This window comes from Typopeltis vanoorti, chromosome 19 (genome assembly GCF_054136105.1).
Source record: "Typopeltis vanoorti isolate ZY-2024b chromosome 19, IOZ_Tvanoo_1.0, whole genome shotgun sequence".
Classification (NCBI taxonomy): Eukaryota; Metazoa; Arthropoda; class Arachnida; order Uropygi; family Thelyphonidae; genus Typopeltis; species Typopeltis vanoorti.
Window position 1 is genome coordinate 73,546,437 of NC_143567.1, and position 25,044 is coordinate 73,571,480.

Here is a 25,044-nt window from a genome sequence, read left to right on the forward strand (position 1 = left end):
CAGCTGAATTGATCATTCCTTTGACCAGGATGTTTAATATGAGTCTCAGAACAGGGAAGATTCCGCAGGAATGGAAGGAATGTATGGTAATTCTATTGCATAAGGGTGATGCAAAGACTGATGTATCAAACTATCAACCAATTAGTATCTCAGGAGTGGTGGTGAAGATTTTAGAAAAATTAGTTAGGGCCTGCATTCAGAAATGGGTTGACAGTGAATCTCTACTTTGCAATGAACAACATGGGTTTACTAAGGGAAAGTCATGTTTTAGCAGCTTGCTCACATTCTATGACAATGTTACCATTGAACTAGACAAGGGGAATGGATACACCATGATACTTTTGGATTTTGCTAAGGCTTTTGACAGAATACAACATGACAGACTGCTGCATAAATTGGAGAAAATAGGTTTGGGTTATACAACATTAACATGGATAAGAGGATGGCTGACTGACAGATATCAAAAAGTGGTATACGGAGGATCTGAGTCCGCAAGGTTTAAGGTAACAAGTGGTGTACCACAAGGATCAGTGCTTGGTCCACTGTTATTCAATCTGTACATAAATGATATTGGGAAGGATTTGACAAGCAACATACAGTTATTTGCTGATGATGCAAAGATAGGCAGGGTAATCATGCAGTCCTTGCAGAATGATTTGAATAAGATGGAATTGTGGGCATGGGAAAATGGGTGTCAGTAAATGTAAAGTCATTCACTTCGGCATGATTACCTATCCAATGTCATATTATATTGGTGGGATTAGGCTAGAAGAAACTGATGAGGCTAAGGATCTTGGAGTATTAATAGATAGGAAGTTGAAGTTCAAGGGCCATGTGCAAAGAATGCAAATACAACTCAAAAGATAATTGCAATGCTCAAACGAACGTTCACATGTAAAGATAAGGATGTTATTTTGCCTCTTTACAAGGCCTTGATAAGACCTCACTTGGACTATTGTGCACAGGTCTGGTTTCCGATGTGATTCTGATATATTGGAGAGAGTACAAAGCCGAGTGTTAAAAATGATATCAGGATTGTGGAATACTGATTATGAAGACAGGTTGAGAATTTGTAGATTGTAGACACTAGCAAACAGGAGAAAGAGGGATGATATGGTTGATACTTACAAACTGCTGAAAGGGTCATACAGGATTTCAATTTATGGAGGGTGGGGAAAGGACGAGAGGGCATCCTTGGAAGCTGAGAATGAAGGCTGCCAAGAAGGATGTATGGGCTAGATTTTTCTCTCAGAGGATGGTGCGTGATTGGAATGGATTGCCATTGGATGTTGTGAGTGCAAGCAGTGTGAATGAATTCAAGAATAAGTATATAGCTGGTGTGTGTGTGTGTGTGTGTGTAGTATGTGGCCTCCCTCGATGTCCTTGACTCCCTGGAGGTCTCTCTTAATAATAATAATAAAGTCTAGATTTTGATTGAGTTTTTCTTCGTAATCCTTCTTGTTTTCAATAGGTGTTAAGTCAAAACTTCTTGATTTTTTTTGTTTAGCCATTTTATTCTTTCCAATTAGGGGTTTATTTTAATTTTGGCTCTCACCAGTCAGTGGGCATTTCCTGTTTTTACTTGATTTAGTACTGAGGTATCTTGAACTATTTCTTTATTATTATGCAGTATATAATCTATTTCATTTTTTTTTTCTCCATGTCCATTTTCTTTTTGGGGGCTTTCTTAAAAAATGTATTCATAATGTAAAGCTTGTTACTGATAGAGAATTCTGTAAGAACCATTCCTGAGTTGCTGCTTGTACCATATACGTATGGTCCTATTGGGTTTATGTGGTGAGAGGGATGACCTACTTTGGTATTAAAATTGTGCATTACTATAGTAAAGCTTTTTTATTGCTATTTCTTTTTTGTCTAGAGTGTGCTACAGTGAGTCATAAAATGCTTCTATCTCTTCATCAGTGTGGGATGAGGTGGGAGCATATATTTTTTGGATGATCCTGATTTTAAGTTTGGAGTTTATTTTCATCTTTAAATTTTGATCGATACTTATGTATCGATCAAAATTTAAAGTAAACACAATAACTGACCCAAACATGTTAGATGATGTATTAAATGTTTTTCCAGAGGTGGGTATAAGCACTGGCTCTTCGTATTTCTCAAAATCAAGTGACAAACACAAGTTACAATGTAAGCCTTCAACCTCTCAAAAATTGGATACATCATCAAGTCAAAAGAATAAGAGTATTCTTACAGTGTAACTGTCATGGATTCTGCTAAAATATCTGACATTAAAACCCTTTAAGAGAAATGCAAACTTTGCAAAATGTTTCTGTGTGCAACAATAGTTGTTTGCCTCATAGTCATATTTCACCTTAAGGTATTTTACTGCTGTTCATAAAGACAATTGGAGATAGATCTGCTTAGAAGCCATTTTCCTGTCAGTGAGATTTCTTATTATAGTGTATTCTATGTACTTACCACTAGGTTTTGAATTAACTCTTGATGGGCCCATTATGATCTTGTATTGCAACCACCTTACTTCATACTTGTCATGGATGACTTGAATGGACTTGACTTGGGTAGTGCAAACACCAGTAGGAAAGGCTGGATTGTTGTGAATATGCTTGACACCAATAATCTCTTCTGAATAATGGGAGCAGTACTTTCTTTCATATGCCTCTCCACTCATATTCTGCTCCCCTGCCATCTTTCCTATTTACATGAGATGTTGAAGAGAGTGTATATGGAAGCAACGTTCTTGTGAGGAAATACTGTAAAATGCTTCCTTACAAGAACAGTGTTATTTTTCACAGATGTAAAATTTACCAGCAGTATCTTTTTCACAACATACAAAGTGAAAAGAAAATCCTGAGAGAGTGTGAAACACCTATCAACAAAGCAGTAATGTGATGTATGTAACAGATTATAATATCCAGGCAGTGATAAATGCAGGTCCAAAAACTTCATCTTGATTTCCACTTTTTCTTAAACCATAATATCTTGAGTGTGTTTAGCAGCTACCCTACTGCATCAAACTTCATTGCTTTTAAACATGCCTGGACCAAAGTGCATTCATTATACATCATTCTTTGATACAGTTTACATCACCTATCATTCATAGCTAATGCAAAAGTAGTATGGAATAAAATCAGAATAATGAAAAGTAGCTATAGAATACACCATTCATCTACCTTGGAATATAGCAAATGGTAGTTGCTATACCCAAAGCAGCTGCAGATGTTTTGGAAGAAAGCTTTACAAAAGACTATCAACAAAGCTTCATATCTTCCTGAATTTTTGATGTTCAAAGAATGACAAGAGAAACAACTACTTCTCTTCATATGGGAAGCTTAGTCAGCTTGTTAAGGTGGAACCAAACAAACAAAAAAAAAAAAACACTCTTACTTTCCCATGCCAATGCTCTAGTTATATTGGTATCCATAATGAAGTGATAAAACTTTTCCCACTATCTTCCATAGAGATGATTTCTATATAACAGAATACTTGCTGGGGAGCAATTTACAGATATGTGGCAAAAGGCAATTAACATTACTTTTCCAAAACAAGGAAAATATACAAAACTAGCAAATATTATTAATTACCTATCACTTTGACCACTTGTCTTTGTAAGATCTTGGAGAAAATGGTCAGAGAATATATATATATATATAAAATATCAACCTCACACACTAGAGGTCCCAAGAGCTATGACATGACAGTACTGTGTGTGTAGGCAAGGGATTAGAAGAAAGAAAGGAATTTGTTTTTTGAAGACCTGAAGGTTGGGATGATTGGAGAAAACAGTATGGGGAAGACTGTTCTAAAGAGCAGAGGTGGTGTAAGGAATGAAAGTAGAGAGTAAGAAGTTGGTTTTATGAGATTGGAGTTGAATCATATATAGTTGTTGACCAGTAAATGCTTGTGTTCATATGATTAGAAGAAAATCAAATGAAACCATTCAATCATGACCTGTAACCAAAAGAGAAGCTGGCAATCCATTCACAAAGAGAAGGAGGAATATAAGATGGTAGCTTGGTAAAAAGAATGATGCCTTGCAAATCAGGAGTGACCACTTGAGTTTCTCTGACCTCTGTCCAACGGTTGGTGAGGTTGACAAGGAGATTTTCTGGTATACAAGAATGGCAGCATTCATATTGATCTCTAAGTAATTAGTGAGTTTCCAGTTAGTGAAGCAGTTTTATCATAATGATCCCATCTACAAAGTTGAAACCTACACATTTTTACCATCAATATTAACAATTTTTGTGTATGCAAGTGGGTGCATATTTCACTGCAGGCCCCTAATAAGCAAGAGAATGGGGGTCATATCAGATAATTAAAATCTTCTATGCTAAAGACTTTCATATTGATGCTTCAGTGGGTTTCAGACTTGTAGTATAGCAAACACTATTCACTTAATCCTCCAGACCAGCTAGTTATATTGAAAAATTTGCACAGATATCTAGAAGAAATATTTTGATCACAGAATTTGGTTTTGTACTCAGGTTTTTCTTTCTCAAAAATCAAAATATACACTTGAAACCATCTGTTTTGAAAGATTTCTAATACAGTATGCTTGTGATTTACACATAGTTTGCATTTCTGGAATATGCATAGAAATGAAGATTTGCTCAAATTAAGGCTGTTTATCCCCCAAAAATATATTAAAATTCAGATGGATATGTGGTTGACAAATGCATAAGTTGTTACTAATGTAATAATTTTCAGCATGCAGATAATTAAGATTAATATCATTTTGTTACAATTAACATATATGTTAATACACACACAAAAAAAAATCGCTTTATGAAAATATTACCACTTCACTATTCAAACACATTCATAGAACTGTATTTGTTTACAATTCTAAATGTGTAATTATTTACTGTGCATAACTGGCATAAAACAAACTATTACAAAAATATCACTTATTGCAAGCTTTTGATTTCTTGAGTTAGTATTCAATTTTGTAAGCATTATTTTATTTTTGGCCCTACATGAACATATTCTGCATTATTTTAATTTTTATCACTTAATAAGAAATGCAGGTACACATTAAGGGTGATTATTTCAAAATTATACAAAATAAGGCTGCACAAATTGTAGTCGCACTGTATTTATTTTCAAGATATCATTGCTGATGTTGGGAAAACACAATGATGCAACCACTTGAGTAGTGTTGCAAGTAACATGCTTCAATGGAATAAAGGGCTGGGAGAATGTGAAAAAAAAAAAAGAAATGCAAAATCTGTACATTTCTTATTTAATTTCTTCTTTTCCACATAAAGGGTGTCCCAAAATTCACATAAGAAGTAATTTTGATAGAAAACACAGGTTTTTAATTAAAAATTGTAATTTCTTATTGATTCATAAAGTATACAGTATATGGTTATGCATGGAATAGCATATCGGGTAAATGGCCTCCACGGCTTTGCTGGCACATACGCACTCTTTTGTCGAAATTTTCCACGACCGTTTTGCATAAATGTAGCTGAATTTCGTTGATACAGCGCTCAATTTCCTCCTTCAAGGCGTGGGTGGTCGTGGGCTTGTTGGCATAAACCTTAGACTTCAAAAAACCCCAAAGAAAAAAGTCCAACGGCATTAAGTCACATGATCTGGGCAGCCAATTCTGATCACCAAAACGGGAAATTACACGACTCATGCAGTAATCGAATTGTTTCTCTGACTGTATGGCATGTGGCACCGTCTTGTTGAAACCACATGTCGTCCGCATCCATATCTTGCAATTTAGGCACAAAAAAACTGGATTATCATGTTGCGATAGCGAGCACCATTAACTGTTATTGCCTTACCAGCCGCATTTTCGAAGAAGAATGGACCGATGATGCCTCCAGCCCAAAATCCGCACCAAACAGTGACACGTTGTGGATGCATTTGTTTCTCAACAATCACTCATGGATTTTCTGAACCCCAAATGCGACAATTTTGTCGATTAACGAAGCCATCAAAATGAAAATGAGCCTCATCGCTGAAGATAATTTTGTTCGAAAAATAAGCATCCACTTGTTGTTGTTCCATAATCCATTCAACGAACTCTCTTCACTGTGTGTGGTCAGTAGGCTTCAGTTCTTGAGTCACTTGAACTTTGTAAGCATAAAGATGCAAATCTTTCGTGAGAATACACTGTAGAGAGCTTCTTGAAATGCCCAATTCAAGACCACAGTGCCAAATTGATGTTCCTGGACTCTCTGCAACACTCTCACGAACTGCTTCGATGTTTTCTGTTGAACGACTTGTTGAAGGACGGCAGAGTGTATAAGATCACTAATTGATCCAATTTCCTTGAATTTTTTAATTAATCTTTTCACAGTTGATGAAGTTAAATCACTATTCCGACCATATTTTGTACGAAAATTGCGAACTGTAGCTGCCAAACCTTCATTATTTTTAAAATATTGCTCAACAATGAAAACGCGTTGTTCTTTCGTGTAGCGCTCCATTTTTAATAACCCTGAACTGTCAGCTGTCATGCTGTCTTTTTTTTTCTCGTTGGCAACACTTTACCGCACAAATGGCGCTAAATTTAAATCTTGCGTGAATTTTGGGACACCCTGTACATACAAATGGATTAAAAAAATATATAGATATTAAACTTCATTTATTTATTTCCTTGCTAATATTCTTCATACTAAATTTAATATTGCTTTGTCATCTCATGTGCTGGGCTTTTTGGTTGCTTTTACTAACTACAATAATGCCTCTTCATTACCTACCAGATTCTGCTAAAGTTGGTGGCCAGAAGAAATATTTGATGAACTATGCCAACCAGAGCTATAATAAGTCTTCTCCACAGGGGTGTTTGCAGTCTTATCCTTTACCTCCATCACAGACTTCTTCATTCTCACTATCTAGTCTAGAAAAATCAGGTGCTAGTTCTGATAAAGTTTCATTGATACCAAATGCCCTTGTTCCACATCAGTGGGAAACTGTGCAAACTCTTGATAGAGGATATTACAAAAATAAAAAAGTTGCTTTTAAACAGCATCAGCCTTTTTCATATTTAAAGGGAGCATATCAAGGTCCCCTTCTTCCAACTCATCATGAGACATTTCAGTTTGTAGAGTCACCAAAATCTTCCAAACCAAAAAGTGATGAATCCCTATTGGATCACAATATCACCTGTTCATGCATCCTTTGTTGTCCCTCTTGTCGATGGGAATTGATGACTAGTCATGCTAGAAGTGATGAGTCTGTTTCTTCACATCCTAAAAATTGTATGTGTGAAGACTGCTGTCCTATCTGTCTTTGGCAAAAAGGGCAAAGAGCAAGATATTATAATGGATCATTTCCCAGACAGAATTTTGAGGGTTCATATTGTGAGATATGTGAAAGGACTTATCGTAATTCTCAGCAGTTTATATTTGGTTCATTTCCGTTGTCAGATGCCATACAAAATAATGAAGAGATAGCACTGGCATATTGCAACTGTTTTTATTGTCATCATAATGTTCAGAACAGTAAATCATCACTGTGGATTATAAAGCAAGCTCCATTAGCTGCTATGCCAAAATCATGTGCCACAGATACATCCTCATTTGATAATATTCATAATAGAGATGGCACTACAATAGAAGAACAAAAGTTTATTTATGGAAGGTTCTCACCCATCTTCCAGCATTCTGAAACATCACAGTCGAAGCCACTGCGTCATGGCAGTCTAGATGGACTCCTGGAAGAAAATGAGCAGAATCAGATCACTCTCCCTAAAGATCAAACTTTTCTAAGGAATAGCATCTCCTCTTCTTGTTTAATCAGTATGTATGCTCTTAACCACTTTGCTGTATATGTGTTTGTCTAAATCAAAGCATTTGCCTGTTACTGTCTACTGCATCTAATAAGTTTGTGTCCTATTGGTTCAGCATATTGCATTTATCATTATTTTAACAGTGAAATAATGTGCATGTTTGAAGCATACAGTGCACTTTGTTCTCTTATTTGTTATTTGTGTTTTAGTTTATTTCTATTTAATGCTACATTCTTTTGCAGTATGAAAATATTAAGAGCATTGTTTTTGCATGGAACTAGTGAAGGTGTTTTGATATGCAGAGCTAGTTACAACATTTTTTTTTAGATAAACTTTTATTAGTTTTGTGTTAATAAATATTGTTAAAGATAATTTTGTTTGTTGTAAACAAGAAAAATTATATGTTAAACTCCACAATATCTTGAAAGCTTTACATTAAATGCAGTAAAATGGTAAGACTAATTGATTATTTTAAAGACTGAATTACTGGTTTAATAATTTCACAGTAGTAACTCTCACTAGAGCAAATAGGGCTAAAGGAATAGTTTTTATAGTAAAAAATTCTGAATTTTCTTTAGTACAACATTAAATAAATCTATACAGGACTCTGCTGAGATTTTTTTTCAGTAGTTTGTTATTATTACTATTACTATTATTACGGGCTACTCCAGGGAGTCGTTAGACTCATCGAGGGAGGCCCCAAATCATATTCATCACAACTATTCAACATTCATACAGTATCTATCATACCTCGCCTTAAACTCATTCACTGTCACAACATCCACCACAGACTCAGGGAGCGCATTCCACTCATTCACTATAAAAGTAAAGAACCCAGCTCTAACACCTTTACTAACCACACTTTTGCCCAGTTTCCATGGATGTCCCCTAGTCCTCCCACAACCAGCCCTGTTCTGAAAAATATCTTCTGAATTAATTTTATAGAAACCCTTCAGTAATTTGAATGTCTCAATCATATCTCCCCTCCTCTGCCTATCAATCAATTTTTGCAACCCACAAATCCTCAACCTGTTCTCATAAGGTTCATTCCACAGACCTGCTATCATCTTGGTCACTCGCCTCTGGATCCTCTCCACCTCCTCCCCATCAAGAAGAAACCTAGGTGACCAAATCTCGGCACAGTAGTCGAGATGGGGTCTTATCAAGGCTTGATACAGAGGAACAATAACCTGCTTGTCTCTGCTTGTCAACGTATTCTTCAGCAACCAAGTGATTTGATGAGCTGATTTGGCCACTTTTGCAATGTGTCCCCTAAATTTCAATTCCTTATCCACCAACACTCCTAAATCTCGTGCCTCATCAATTTCCTGGAGCACAGTTCCACCAATGCAGTAAACTGCCGCCAATCTTTTCGCCCAAAATGCATAACCTTACATTTTGCCACATTAAATTGACATCCATTCTCCTTAGCCCAGACCTCCAATCTATCCAAATCATCCTGCAAAATTTTGACGTCATCTGCATTCACTATTGCCCCACCCAACTTTGCATCATCCGCAAACAAATGAACTGTTCCTCTCAGATCCTTTCCTATATCATTAATGAACAAATTAAACAGCAGTGGTCCAAGAACAGATCCTTGTGGCACACCACTAGTCACAGGCTGTCTTGTGGACTCTACTCCTGAGTAAACCACTCTCTGATATCTCTCCGTCAACCACCCTCCTATCCATCTCACCAACCCTATGTCCATCCCCATATGCTGCAATTTACTGATTAGAATTCCATGTGGTATCCTGTCAAAGGCCTTAGCAAAGTCCAGTAGAATCACTGTAAACCCATTACCCTTATCCAGTTCAGCCGTCACTGTGTTATAATACGTGAGCAAGTTACTGAGGCATGACCTACCCTTCACAAAACCATGCTGTCCCCGATACAGTATCCCATTTTCTTCTATCCAATCTTGTATTTTCCTCTTGACTATTTTCTCTAAGACCTTGATAATGATTCCTGTTATGCTGATTGGCCGGTAATTTTCAACAGCAGCCTTGGAACCACCTTTATGCAGCGGAACTATTTTCCCCTCTTTCCACCCCCTTGGGACTGACCCAGACCCGAGGCTCAAATTAAACAAAATGGTCAAGGGCACTGACAATTCTTTAGCCGCTTCACGTACGACACGAGCTGGTATACCATCCAATCCCACAGATGTATTGACATTGAGGTTCTGTAATAGACTAGTTACCTCTACTTCATTCATCACAATTCCAGTATAAGCTGTTGGTTCTTCCATTCCTTCAAAGTCACCACCTGGATGATATACTCTTGCAAAGTGCTCGCTCAGTAATTCCACAATATCGACTGATTCGGTTACCTCCCTACCCTCAGCATTTTTTAAGATCATTCTACCATGAGCATTTTTCCTTTTACTTGCAACATATTGAAAAACCTGTTTGGGATTCTCTTTAGCCTGCATGGCTAATTTTCTTTCGTAATCTGCTTTTGCTTTTCTTACCACCCTTGTTACCATCCTGGCCTGAGCTTTATACTGTTCCTGCGCCTCATGGTCACCTTTCTCCTTAAATTCCCTCCACAATTGTTTCTTTTTTTGCAGCTCAAGCTTAATAGTGTTATTCATCCATTTAACCCCTACTTGATTTATTATTCGGACTCTTGGTATACAGTCAACCATTACCTCCTGCAAACAGTTCTTAACCACCTCCTGCAAACAGTTCTTAACCACCTCCCATGCACTATCAACATCCAGCCCTTGCAGTTTTACATGCCATGGCACTGAGCCAAGCACACACCTAAGCTTGTCATACTTACCAACCCCCGTAATTCCACATGTATAGTGAGTATAGTGAGTGAATTTGCCCTTATGGCAAATTCACTCACTATAACAAACTTTATACTGAAAAACAAAATGCACAAGGGAAAGAAATTGTGTACGTGACAAATTATATTCTTGTTTTCATTTTTGCTTGACCCAAGCATGACCAAAGGCTGAATGCAAAATATCTTCACAACTAGGCTAAAAATTGTGTGTATAAAAGCAGCTGATTTCATGTTGTCCTAGTATTCCATAATGCACAGTGCACACTTTCTTCTTGGGTACATATAATGCCATGCTGGAAAGTGGTATTTTATAAGGCAGTGATTCTTCTCTTAATACATAATGTGATATAGATCACTGTTGTTGTGCATTATAGAATATTATGACAACTTGATGTGTAGTCAGCTGCTGCAATTTTATTATTATTAAACATCCATGGAGTCAAAGAATCATTGCGAGAGGCCCCACTGTTACATAAAGTTTATGCATCATACCGTGCCTTAAATATGTTCACTGTCTCTGTGCTCATCACACTTTTGAGCAATTCATTCTAATCATTCACCACTCTCCTTATACAGCTTCCCGAGATGACCTCTTGCCTGTCTTCACCCATTCTATTCAAATCCCCTCCCACACACACACATGCATTAATCTGGTAATAACTCCTTAACAGCTTATGTCTTGATCAATCCCCTCTCTTCCTCCTATCCACCAATTTCTGCAAATTGCATTTACTCAATCTGTCTTCATAGTCGACGTTCTGAAACCAGAAACCACCTTAGTCAGTCGTCTCTGGACCTTTTCCAATACATCTTTTTGAAAACCAGATGACTAAATCTGTTCAGAGTAATCCATATGTGGCCTGATCAGAGCCTCATACAAGGGAATCATAACATCCTTACTTCTACAAGTCAGTGCCCTCTGCATTATTCCCATTATCTGCTGTGCTGTTCTCACAATTTTAGCAATATTTCCCCAAAATTTTAGGTCCTTGTCCACAATTACTTCCAGCTCTCTCATCTTTTCTATATCTTCCAAGATATTCCCACCAATTGTGCACTCTACATCCCATGTTTGCTTCCCAAAGATGGGATGAATGTGGAGTACCTCTTTCCACTCCTCAAAACCTTACGCTTCATAACATTGAATTGCATCCCCACTCACTTACCCATTCAACCAGTACATTCAAGCCCTCTTGCAAAGCCACAGTATCCAATCTACTCCTGACAGTTTTCCCCAACTTTGCATCATCTGCAAACAATTCCACATCACCATTAAGACCTCTCTCAATATCGTTTACATACAAATTAAACAGCGATGGACCCAAAACAGAGTCTTGGGATGCACCACTAGTAACTAATAACTTTCCTCTTCTGGGATATCGCTCCTCCATAGACAACTTGCTGATACTATCACACAGCCAATCTTCAGTCCAACACACTAATCTACTGTTTAGCCACCATTTCCAATTTAATTACCATCTTATCATGTGGCAATATATCAGAGGCCTTTGCAAAATCTAAATATACCACTGTGTATGCATCACTCTTATCCAGTGCATTTGTCACCTTTTTATATAAGTCAACAGATTGCTAAAACAATTTTCCTTTAACAAACCCATGCTGGCCACCAAAGAGTCTTTTTCTGTTGTCAACCCAATTCTGAATCTTGGTCCTAACTAACCTCTGTAACACTTTAATCAAGACTCCAGACACAGACTGGCCTATAATTCAAAGTCTTAGCCTTATCACCTCCTTTATGAATCGGAACAGTTTTGCCCTCTTTCCACTCCTTTGGAATTTGACACAGTTCAAGACTCACATTAAAGAGATATGTAAATGCTGTTAACTTCCTGGAACATTCTCTCCTCAAAACACATGGCAAAATAGCATTGTGTCCTACAGCCTTATTAACATCAAGTTTATTCAATTTCTCCTTGAATCTGTGCATGATGTCACATTCACAAAAATGAAATACCTTTATGAATCGCTCATTAAATACCTGAACTATATCCTCTGCAGCAGTTATCATTCCTTCATTTTCACCAATCAGTGCCATCCTACCATAATCATTCTTTCTTCTACTGGCCACATATTGAAAAAATTCCCTAGGATTTTGTTTAGTTGCATTAGCTAACTGCTGGTCATATTTCACTTTTGCTGTCCTTATCAAGCAAGTCGCTTTTTTTTTTTTGCTCGTGAATATATTTCATGTGCAGACTTTTATTTGCATAGTTTGGAGGAAAGAAAGATGAAAACAAGAATATAATTTCTTGCCAAGTATATTTACTAAAATCCTTGACAGTATTCAAAACCCAGGTCTTTCCAACTGAAGGGCACTGTCGAAACCAACTGAGCTATGGAAGCCCTGACAAAAAACTTGCATTTTAGTAAATATACTTGGCAAGAAATTATATTCTTGTTTTCATCTTTCTTTCCTCCAAACTATGCAAATAAAAGTCTGCACATGAAATATATTCACGAGCAAAAAAAAATGCGACTTGCTTGATAAGGATAGCAAAAGTGAAATATGACCAGCAGTTAGCTAATGCAACTAAACAAAATCCTAGGGAATTTTTTCAATATGTGATTGGTGAAAATGAAGGAATGATAACTGCTGCAGAGGATATAGTTCAGGTATTTAAGTTGAAAATTCAACTTCAATTGAAAAGCCCTGAAAAAGGATGTGAACAACCTTTTTTGGGGCTTTTCAATCAATCTCATATGGAGGTGGCAGAGTGTTTCATCCCACATACAAGCAAACCTGCAAGGAGAACATACACAATATACATACAACACAATATACTTTCCCACTGAAGGGTATTGTCGAAATGTATACTTATAGGCATAGGACTCACCACTTTATCCTGGAATCATGGTTACAAAATCCAAGATTACCTTAGATAGTTATGGGCACTTAACAGCCCACTAAGAACCATAGAAGAAGAAAGTTTATATGTCAACATTTCTTGTACCATAAGCAATTTGTGTGTGTACAATAACAGATTTTAAAATGTATATACAATATCTATATAGATATATAAATATAATACAAAATCAGTTTTAATTTCATTTTTATTTTTTCTCTAATACAACAATTGATGATCTGCTAGTGATATGTGGCAAAGAACAATGAATGTGAGTGCATTACTGGAGTGGTATGCCATGTCTTGATTGCTCTCCTCTCTCTTTCTAGATAATAGTTTACTGTCAGCATAAATGGATGCGAGTGACATCATGCCTCCATGAAATACATGAGTAAATTACATAATCAGAAATGAAATTGATATAGACAATCATTTAATCATTGCATAAATTTTTACATGACTTATTAACAGATTTTCATCATGAAACAGAAAATCAATTTGAAAGAAAATTAATTTTAAATATTTTGAAATTGATGGGATTTCTTTTTTTTTTTTCACATAAGAAAACAATTGACAACTAATTTTGGGTTGATATGTTTTGCCATATATGTATTTCATCATCTACTTTGTCAATTAAAAACTAAATAAGTGAAATGAAAAAACATTTAAATAAGACCAAAGTAACTCACTTTTTTTTCTTTCTTTTCCAGGTAAAAATATTGTTTTAAACTTATGGTTATAGTAAACCTGGTATTTTGAATATCACTTGAATGAGCCTCATGATTTAATTGTGGTAGTCTGTATGAATAAGTTCCATTGTCTCCTAGTTTACAATGCTTTATTAGTCTTTCAGACATTGTATAGTTTGTGCCTTTGGTTCCAATTCAAACTACTATGTTATAGGAAGATCGCTACAGATTTTTTAAAAAAAACATATTTGTAATAATAGTTTGTTCTAAAACAAATATATATTTCATTTATTTTCTTTGACTTGTGTTTTAAGTTGTAATTCTTGCGTCAACATAGTGATGTGCTTTTGTATGAATGTCTGTAGATTAGTCGGGTTTCTTCTCTAAGCTTTCTGGCAGCTGTAGTATATTGATATATACAGGAATACTTTCAGGTGTGTGTGTGTTTTTAGGGTTCTTGCTAATTGTTCTAGATTCATGATAACTGTAGCTTAAAGGTGACTTTTTATGGCATATTCTCAAAGTAATTTGCATCCTACAAAACAGACAAAAGCTGACCAAAAAACACAATTTATGGGCCATAGTACAATGAGTGACCTTTATTTCTTTGGTCATAATTCAAAACTACAGCCTCATAGTATTTTGGTAACAAAATTAGAATTTGCATGGGCAAATGGGAATGCAGCAGTTTCTTTGTGTGAATACACCTCTCAGTTCTGATGGTGTTGGATATTCTTGTTTTTAAGGTTTTTCAGATAACATTCTACTTAGCCCACCCCATGGAACTGTTTAGTAATAATTTTGTTTGCTGAACTGGTTGGCATAGTTAGCATATCTTCTCTCCAACCAACATGCTATGGGTTCAAATCCTGCCATGGGCATGGATGTTCATAATTGTCTTTAGGTGGGAGATAAATTGCATTGCCTGGTGTGAGACTACTGTCCCATTTACTTGAGGGCTGAAGTGGCTTGAAAAAGTTCTGTATTTTGTCTCTAAAGCAGGATTTCTAGACTATTTATTTAGTCTGGAAATAAATAAATAAAAATAGATAAATGCAAAAAAATAAAATAAATAAAATACACAAAATATAAAATTGGGGAAAAAACCTTAGCCCACCCAAGGTGCATATATACTGTAAGTTTGCAAAAAAAAAAAAAAAAAAAAAAAAAAAAAAAAAAACTCATGAGTGGGATTGGGATCGACATTAAAAAAAACATAACTACATCCCCCCCCCCCATTTTATAAGTGCTCAGAACTTGGCTTAATGTTTTGATCATAAGTTTTTTATTGGGTGATAAGTAGAATTCATATGCTATGTAGTGTTCATCGATTACTTGTATATAACCTAAGCACTGATTTCAAAGTGCATTTACTGTGTTTCATACATTGTTATGTATGAAACACATAACATAAAATCGATGAAAAGTAAAAATAGAAAATTCATGGAAGCAGGTGTGCTAGTTAGTACTGTCACATTCTAAAATGTAATGCATGTCATAGCCAAGGTCTATAGACGAAACTTGGTGTGCAGGATGATGCATTGGTTCTTATCGATTAATAGGCGTACGCATCATTTTGGAAACCTTAAATTTTTTGACAAAAATTATATTCATCATAAGATATTTCTGTTTTCTTTTGCCAAAATACCAGATGGTGTTTATTGGTTGTGTGAAAAGCTTAAGTAGATTTGTTTTCTTGAACATCTTTAAAATGTTCTGAAATGTGTGGTCATTATACCATAAATTTTTGGATAGAAAAGCTATATAATATATAGAAAAGTTATGTAAGTAATACGTATGTTTGTGCCAGAATAAACTGAATGTGACAGTCAACCCAAGAAAAGAAAGCTGATCTTACAAGGAAACTGGAACATTATCACACGTGAGAGGGAATGAGGTAGGATTTTCTTACGTAATAAAGCAGGCTTGAGTTTTTTTGGTATTGAAATTTACTAAATTGGCTTCATCCCATTTTGAAGATGTTGAGAAGGTCAGTGTTATGGAAGATCTTAAGCATTAGAGTACTACAGAATTTTATTGAATGAGGAATGAAGAGTACTGTCATTGGCAAGCTGTGAATAGGATTTGAAGATAGATTCCTTTCCTTTAAAACCCAAAGTCTGTCTTAGATACGTTGACGATGTTTTCACGATCTGGCCACTAGACACTTTCCTTAGCCACCTAAACAAACAAACACACAAACGCATATAGTTCACAATTGAGATTGAAAAACAGAACATACTTCCATTTCTAGATACAATTGTCACACATCTTCCTTCTGGCATTCTTTCCTTCACTGTTTACCAGAAACCGACATATACTGGCCAAACTCCTACCATCACCCAACCCAAAAACTAGGTGTCATTAAAACTCTAAAAAACAGGGCTTTGAAGATTTGTTCCAAAGAACAAGCACTGAAAGACGAATTTAAAGTTATAAGCAATACTTTTCTAAAAAATGGTTACAGCCAAAACACCATTTAAAAAATTCTCTACAAGACCTCAATAAAATACAAAGATAAACCAGACTACAATAAAACTATAACCATTCTTTGTATTAAAGGGACATCAGATAAAATAAACAGAATACTACAGAAATACAACCTCAAAGCCACCTTTAAACCTCCTGCAAAATTAAAAAGCTTACTCAACTCATCCAAAGACCCACTCCCTCTGCTGGCCCACTCTGAAGTATACCGTGTTTATTGCACTTGTAATCTACCATACATAGAGGAAACGGGATGCACAATTCCTACCAGACAAAAGGAACATAAATGACACATTAAATATAATAACTATGGTGAAGCTGGCCTTTCTGATCATGCCCTGAGCACTTTACATAGAATTGAATGCAAAAGCACCAGTTGTTTACATCATACCAAAACATGATATGAACGCAAGTTTAAGGAAGCCTTTGAGATTCTTATCAACCACCCCAATCTGAACAATAATGATGGTCTAAAAATCCCAAGCATATGGAAGGCACATATGCTACCCACGGAACCTTTCATCCGAAGAGCTAACTATAAACAGGACTGTAGATAATCCAGAATCTTAAATCTAATATAACAGCTGTCATGTTAAAAACAGGACATCATTGTTACTGTAAGAAAACTATCAATATGAAAGAATGTTTTTCCCATGTTATCTTAAATAGAATTTAGCTTTGATGTAGTTTCTAAATATTTAATTAATTTTAATTTTATCTGTATCTTTTTTTTTTCACTAGAGGTCATGCCAGTAGAATAACCGATGATCAAATCATTGTTTCTTTAGCTTACTGTGTGAAATGTAACTCTGCTTGTCTTTGTATATTTGTACATACTCCAGATGATGACTTTGATATGAAGGTCGAAACATCAGGAAATTAAAAATAGTTATTTATAACATGGTTGTAAAGTCAATAATTTCCAAAATGAATGCTGATCACTATGCAACACTAAAAGAAAGTATACAAGATTTTGTAGTTTGTATGTGATTGTGCATGTATTCTATAAATTTACCATTGAGAATTCAGTTTTCATATTCTTTTCAGCATCGTATATTGTTTAAAGAAATTGGCAATGCATTTGTTAATAAATAAAATTATTTATTTATTGTCCTATATTTGCCGAAGTCAAATTGGCATCGTGAGGGATCAATACACTTGTATTAGACATGTGCATGCAGGCACGCTTCACTAACAAAGATGAAAAAAACCGGAGAGATACAGGAAGACCTAAGGTCCTCTAATTACAAACCTATTGGCTTTGGTTGGGTCTTAGTCATAATATAAGATAATAAGTAAATAATTTCATTTATTAACAAATACATTTTCAATTTCCTTAAACAATATACGATGCTGAAAAATCACTGTATAAGCCTAAACTAGAATGTTCCTTTCATGCTCCTATTTTCATGTTTTTAGTGATTTTAAATACCAAATTTGTTAGAGCATGTACGCTAACAAAAAAAAGTGTTAGCGTACTTTTCTGACAAATGTCAGATTCGGTATGATGTGACAAACTGCTTTCCCTGTAGCAATAGAAGCAAAGTTGTTAGGGCTCATTTTTGCACACATTTGCCAACTAAGAGAAAAGTACACAATGATTGAATATCCTTTTCACCCTATTTTCTCAACCTTTCTAAGCCCAAGGACCAGTAAAATGCCTAAAACAATTCTAAGGACCACTAAGTTACAGAAGTATAGCTTGGGGGGGGGGGGATTTTGCCATACTGTCTATAAAACAGCAACTGAGTGATGAAATAGACTTCAACAATGTCATCGATTTTGCGAAGAAAAATAATATTTTAGAATGTTGGAATTAAAGTTTTACTTCAAAAATAAACAGTGTTTTTAATTTATTTTTCTATACGTCGTTTTGACTTTTTGTAATTTTTTTTTAAAAACCTATGTAGGAATTACCAACATTTAGGAAAAACTGTGCCATTTATAACATAATAAATCTAAAAGCATGTTTTGAATACATATGGAAACATAATTAAATTGGAAGTAAACGATTAAAGGTGTATCATCATTGAACAAAGTTTTAATTTTTATTAAACAAATAAATAATATGATATAATTATGTTACTACTTACTTTTGATGAGATGGTTGAGTTTCTTGACCCTTGAAGAGTTGCTGGATATTTTGCTCAATATTGGTTAACTTCAGTTGAAGATCGGCACACACACACTAAGACGATTTCTGTATTTTGTTTTTATTTGAAGGAGCAATGAAAATCCTTTCTCACAAAGATAGGTTGTAGAGAACTGCATGACAATTTTCAGTGCTTCTTCAGATAATTCGGGAAATTCACTTCTCACTGAAGGCGAGATCCAAAATCAAGTCAAACCAAGATCACAGAATTTCATTTTAATTCCACTGTCACTTGAAAGCTCAATTAACTGTTCTTTTTTCAATAACGAAAGTCGTTCTTGCGACTGCTAGCCTGAAATGGATCGTGAACCCACAGAAATTTCTTATAAAAGTTATTCGGAAAATATGTTTCAAAATTCCGTTTCAGGTTTTTGAGGTAGTCACAAACCCTTTCCAGAAACTGAGAATGAACAAAAATATTATTTTCCACTAAAAAGGATTCCAATGTTGGAAAAGGTGCAAATTGTCTGTCTTTTACATAATTAATCCATAAAACCAGTTTTTTCCCGAATGCCTTTATTTTGTCGTAAGCATCAAGAACAGTTAAAGAATTTCCCTGAAGGAAGAGATTTAGTTCATTTAATTTCGAAAATATGTCTGAAAGATAGGATAATGTTGATAACCATGCTTCGTCAACAAGGAGTGATGCAAAATCAGAATTATGTTAATTTACAAATAATGAAACTTCGTGCCTTAATTCAAATAACCTTGTTAGTACTTTGCCCCTGGAAAGACAGTGAATTTCAGAATGAAGCAAAAGTTGTATATATTCACTGCCCATTTCATCGCACAATACTGAAAATAACCTGTTATTTAACGGTCGAGCTTTAATAAAATTAACTAGCTTTACAGCGTTGTATAGCACAGTTTTAAATTCTGGTGGCATTCCTTTGGAAGCTAACGCTTCCCTATGTATGAAACAGTGTACCCAATTCATATCCAGAGCTACTTCCTTGACTATAGAAACAACCCCACTATGCGTGCCTGTAAGGACGCGAGCTCCATCTGAACAGAAGCCTATACATTTTCTCCACTGTATCCCTTTGTGTATTATGCAATTATTGAGAGTGTAATTTCTTCTCCAATTGTTCGGGATGGCAAAGTTCTACAAAACAGAATATCATCATGAATGTTGTTATCATGCGCATATCTTACATAGCATATTAACTGCGTATCATTTGTAATGCATAATAAGGGCTCTTCTTAACTCTTTCGATTAACTGAGATTCTCTGTCACCTGCCTTATCATTAATTCTGTGACCGACAGTGTCATTTGAAAGAGGAATCAAATCAACATCTTTTAGTAACTTGTTGCCAAATATAGTTTTTGCCACATCTTTTATAGCTAGAAGTAGGAAATTTTCCCCTATAGAATGAGGTTTCCCTGTTTTCGCTATGCACAAACTTAAGAGATAGGATGCTTCCAGTGCCTTGCTATTAATGGAACCCATGGCCGAAACTATATCTTTCCGATGATTTAATGTCCCTACGCGTCGCTGAAAAAATTCAATTGGCTTATTTTTCACATCGCAATGTTTAGTTTCTAAATTTCTAATTGTTGCCGGAGTTTCGCAGGTTTCATGCACTCATTCGACAACACTTCATAACACAAAACACATTGAGGGTTTCTGTTCACTTTCATCTCCCCATCAAGTAAGCTCGAATTCCAAATATTAACTGTTATATTTCCTACTGTATTTTTTCTTTGAACTGCTTGTTTCTTCTACTTTAATAGTATCAGATTTACTCGCTGTTGCAACACGTGTATCACAATTTGGGTTAGCATCACCTGTTTCATTTGCTCTTCTTTTCAAAGTCCTAGTTCTAAGCCACTTTTCCATTATTAAAAAAAGTTTCCGAAAAATATATAAATACTGGGGGTTAACTCAATCCAAGTATCACTTAGCACTTCTGAAGATATACTGAGCCTTGGTTGAAGGAAGGAAACCTTTTCAATAATAAAAATCAATAAACAACAAGCAATTGGTTGAAATGTGGATAACACATGTTCACTTCAAATCTGACAAAACAGCAATGGGGGGGGGGCAGAAGCAATAAAACTCTTTTATTATTCGTCATTCTAAATTTGCCGCTAAATTTGTAGCCGCAGAATGACAAATAATAAAAGATGGGTGAAGTGAAAAACAATATAGTTTTATTGCTTCCACCTTTGAACATTCTGACGTTATTTGTTGGTTTTTTAATTTTAAGTCTCAATTTGATTTCAATCATTTTACTTATTCAATTTTAATTTGTTTTGTTTGGATAATTAAAAAATATATATTTAATTAATTTAAGTCTACTGCGGACCACCTGTGGTCCACAGACCACGGATTGAGAAACACTGCTCTATGGAATGCAGTGCAGACTGATGTCCTTTGCTTCACCTTTGTCATGCACTTCTTTGATTAAAGCTTGATTTTGAGTATATGGTTCTGGAAGAGAATACTCTGCAATGGACTTGGAGCAGCTGCTGCTCTTGTATTAACATGTGCAACAGAAAGTGTAGAATTTCCAGTTCATCAGAACAAAGCATTGAAGCACCTGTAGAATAGACATGGTGCTAAATCATTGCATCTGTGAGATTGAGGTTGAAGTGAATTTGTAAGAGGGATCAACTCTGAGCTGAATTGCTCTCCTCTGAACAGCTTCAAAAGGATTTTTAGAGAGGTTTCAGGTGCATCACCAAATATGTGAGCAGTATTCTAAGCATGGATAGATTCGGAATTTGTATATACAGTTGACCCTTGATCAATAAATATATTGGAACATTTTTTTTTTTGAGATTTGTAGTAATTTGAAAAAACTCACAGACGAACCTCATAGCTTCGAAATATTGAAAAAATTAAAAAGTTTAGGTGTGTCATGAATGCATAAAATATATGTAAATACTAGTCTATTTTATCATTTAAAAAGTAAAGATGCCAAGAAGCTATATTCTTGGTTTAATCCTTTATCCAAATGTAAGCAAACAAAGTTTGCACGTGAAGTAAAATCATGAATTGGGCTACTTGTATATAGAGGCTAATGATTTCACATCAGTTGCCTTAGTATCCCATGATGCAATGCACATAACCTTGCAGACATGTATAATGCTATGCATTATGAAAAGGGCACTACCCAGACTGGTTTCAGCCTTCATTGAGGTCTCATCGGTGGGAGCCAGACCCAGAAGTGATACCAAGGTTTAAGTGATGCAGAACTCATTTTTCCATATACAAAGTATATGTGTGTTGCATCATGGGATACTGAGGCAGTTGATGTGAAGTCATTAGCCTCTGTATACAAGTAGCCCAGTTGTGAAGTAACTTCACGTGCAAACTTTGTTTGCTTACACTTGGATAAAGGATTAAAGATATCAAGAATATAACTTCTTGGCATCTTTAATTTATAGTATAACTAAGGGGAAAATCTGTCAACATCTTTATCATTTACTACCATAAAATATACACAAATCTATTGTAAAAAGTTAAAATTTATCAAAAGTTATGCACACAAACACTTACAGACCGTACATGGCACCATTCACAGTCAAAAAAATGTAAACACATAAAGATGCAGTATTAAATCATAACTGCATTTTTATTTTATGTTAATGAAGTAACATAAAATAAAAATTTTATGGCGATTCATTCATTAGTGTATAGGCTAAGCTACCATGAAATGGTTTTATCAATTACACCATAAAGCAATCATATTGCTGATTTTTTGTTATCAGTTCATGAATCATACTAAATAAATATGAATCTCTTTTTCACATTATCTTTTAATTTTTGATGTCTAGTGTTAGTAATACATATGACATCTACAGTGTTTTGTATCATATAAGACACTATTGATGTAGATACTGACAGACAGACGATTCATATTGTAAGCAGGTGGCGTAAATTTATGATATCGATAAATACAGTAAAGTACTCTAAATGTATTTTCTTTTCCTTATAGTTTTCTTAACATTTTTTTTTTCCCTCTGGCTTACTTTATTGTAAGAACAAATAATACATATTATTTATTCTTACATTTTACATATAATTGTAAAAATAATATATATAACATACAAAATATGTGTTAATTGGCTGTTTATATTATTGGTAAGGCTTCTGGTCAACAGTAGTCTATTAGTAAAGTTTTGGGAGGAGTCAAATGTTATATGTAGATATTTGACTGTGCGCAGTGGGGGGGGGGGGGGGGAATCAGCACCACTAACTTTCACATTGTTCAAGGATCAAACTGTATTAAGAATTGGTTGGGTGTAAAATACATCTCAGACAAAAGAGAATACCTAGTTTTTTTTATTATTATTAGGGTATACAAATAGCTGCTGGTGTTCACACATAGCCCATTCAAAGTCTTTATGTTGAAGGAAATAAACATACTTTTTCACTTTGACAAAAACAGTTCTCTTAATTATGTCCTAAAAACAGTCTCTTCCTGAATATCCTACATAGACTGTTATCTTTTTCTCTATGATTTGAAATTTAGTATTGCATACTTAACTGCCATTTGGTATGTGTGTTTAAAAAAAATTGAGCTATTGGCATGAATGTTGATAACACATTACCTGCACTGCACTGAACATAATATTAGTTTTCCATGTCAGAATTTACAGCACTCCATCATCTGTTTACTTAGTTGCTTAATGAGCACAAAGCAGAGCACTCTGATTGCTTACATGTCTATACTGACAGTTCGAGATTTGTTGGTTGTGCTGCTATTTTTCTTGACCACGTTATATCACTCAGATCCTACTTGAATGCTGTAATTATAAAGTTGAGCTGCATACCATTCAGCTTGAGCATGTACACATAAAAGAAAACTGCTAATAATGTATGATTTATGCAGACTCATTAAGTTCTTTACAGGCTATCTCCTGAATACAATCTACATCAGTGCTTTATGATCTACAATTGTTATATAAAATGATCCTTAATTTTGATATTCAGCTCTCATTTCTCATACTCCTTCAGTCCACTTGCAGTTGCTTAATGCAGATAGAACAGAGCACTGGTTTCTTACCAATGCCGATGGTTTGAGAATCCAAGCTACATTAGAATTCTTTTTTTTTTTTCTTTTTTTCACCAGAGGTCAGGCCAACAATGTTGCAGCGGTTGGTCAATATCTTTAACAAACCAGTTTGATTGTAATGTAGCTTGTTTTCTGTCTATAGTTGTATGCTCCAGAAGATGACCTTGACATAAAGGTCGAAACGTCGAATGTAGATTTTAGTTATGTTAAACTAAAGTTTTTATTCAAACACGGTAGTTGTCTCCATAATTTTCAAAAATGCTACATTAGAATTATTATAGACTATTGGAATGAAGGGAAATGAGACTGCAGCTGCTAGGTCAGCTTATGTTCTCCATACACTGTCAGTCTCCTGTACAGACAATAAGAACAAAACTGATTATTCAGTCATCTTCGTGACAAGAAGCATTGACAAATTGCATGATGTGAAGCCTAAAATTAAACATTGGCAGTATAGTCAATGTAGAAACAGAAGAAATTGTTCTTGTAAGTCTCTGCATAGGTCACAGGCATCTTACACATTGTTATCTGTCAAGAGCTAATGATCCATCTATGTATGTGAACAATACAATATGCATCTTATCATTTACCATGTTCTAGTGGGAGTGCCATCACTTCACTAGACAAATGAATGCAATTTTTACTGATCTGCTAAGCCACATACATTCAGGCAGATTGCATTAAATTTTTAACTTTTTAAAAAGAATTATTTTATACCAACATTTTATCATATACATAAATTATGATATTAATCAGTTTTTAAATTTTTGTTTTACATGTTATTTGCTTATTTAGGTGTATATTTTTTATTACTTTGGTTACATCTGTAATCATTGTAATGGTGCAGTATGGCCTTTGCTGTCCTTGCACCAATAACCCATACTCCACACCCCCACACACATACAGCAAAGGCACATGACCAATCTCTTGCTCTTTCATTTTCTGAGGAAGTTGTTCTTCTCATAAGTTCATCATCCCACACACTCTTTCTTAATGAGGGTGATGTCATGTCTGTGTGCAAGTTGTATGGTTCTGGTCTATACATTATGCATATTCTAATTCACTGTTTCTGAAAGTGTGATCTTTGGTCCACTAGTGAACTGAGGGGTTTTCCTGGTGTGCTGCAAGAGAATTTTATTACTAAATAAATATTTTTATTGTAGTTTGTGAATTTTCAGGTAGTTATCACATGCTGTATATTATATCTCAATGTATGAATATAGTGGTACATAAAATCAGCCACTGTGCACCGAGAAATCCTACCCTAATTTTCCTCTGACTTAATATTCCACGGAA

General features: G+C 35.0%; 1 protein-coding gene across 3 annotated transcripts in view; it reads left to right on the forward strand.

Moving 5' to 3' along the window:
• LOC150096246 (afadin-like) overlaps positions 1–25,044 on the forward strand; it is a 512,466-nt gene that overhangs the window by 359,547 nt on the left and 127,875 nt on the right. The gene's annotated exons all lie outside the window — the stretch shown is intronic.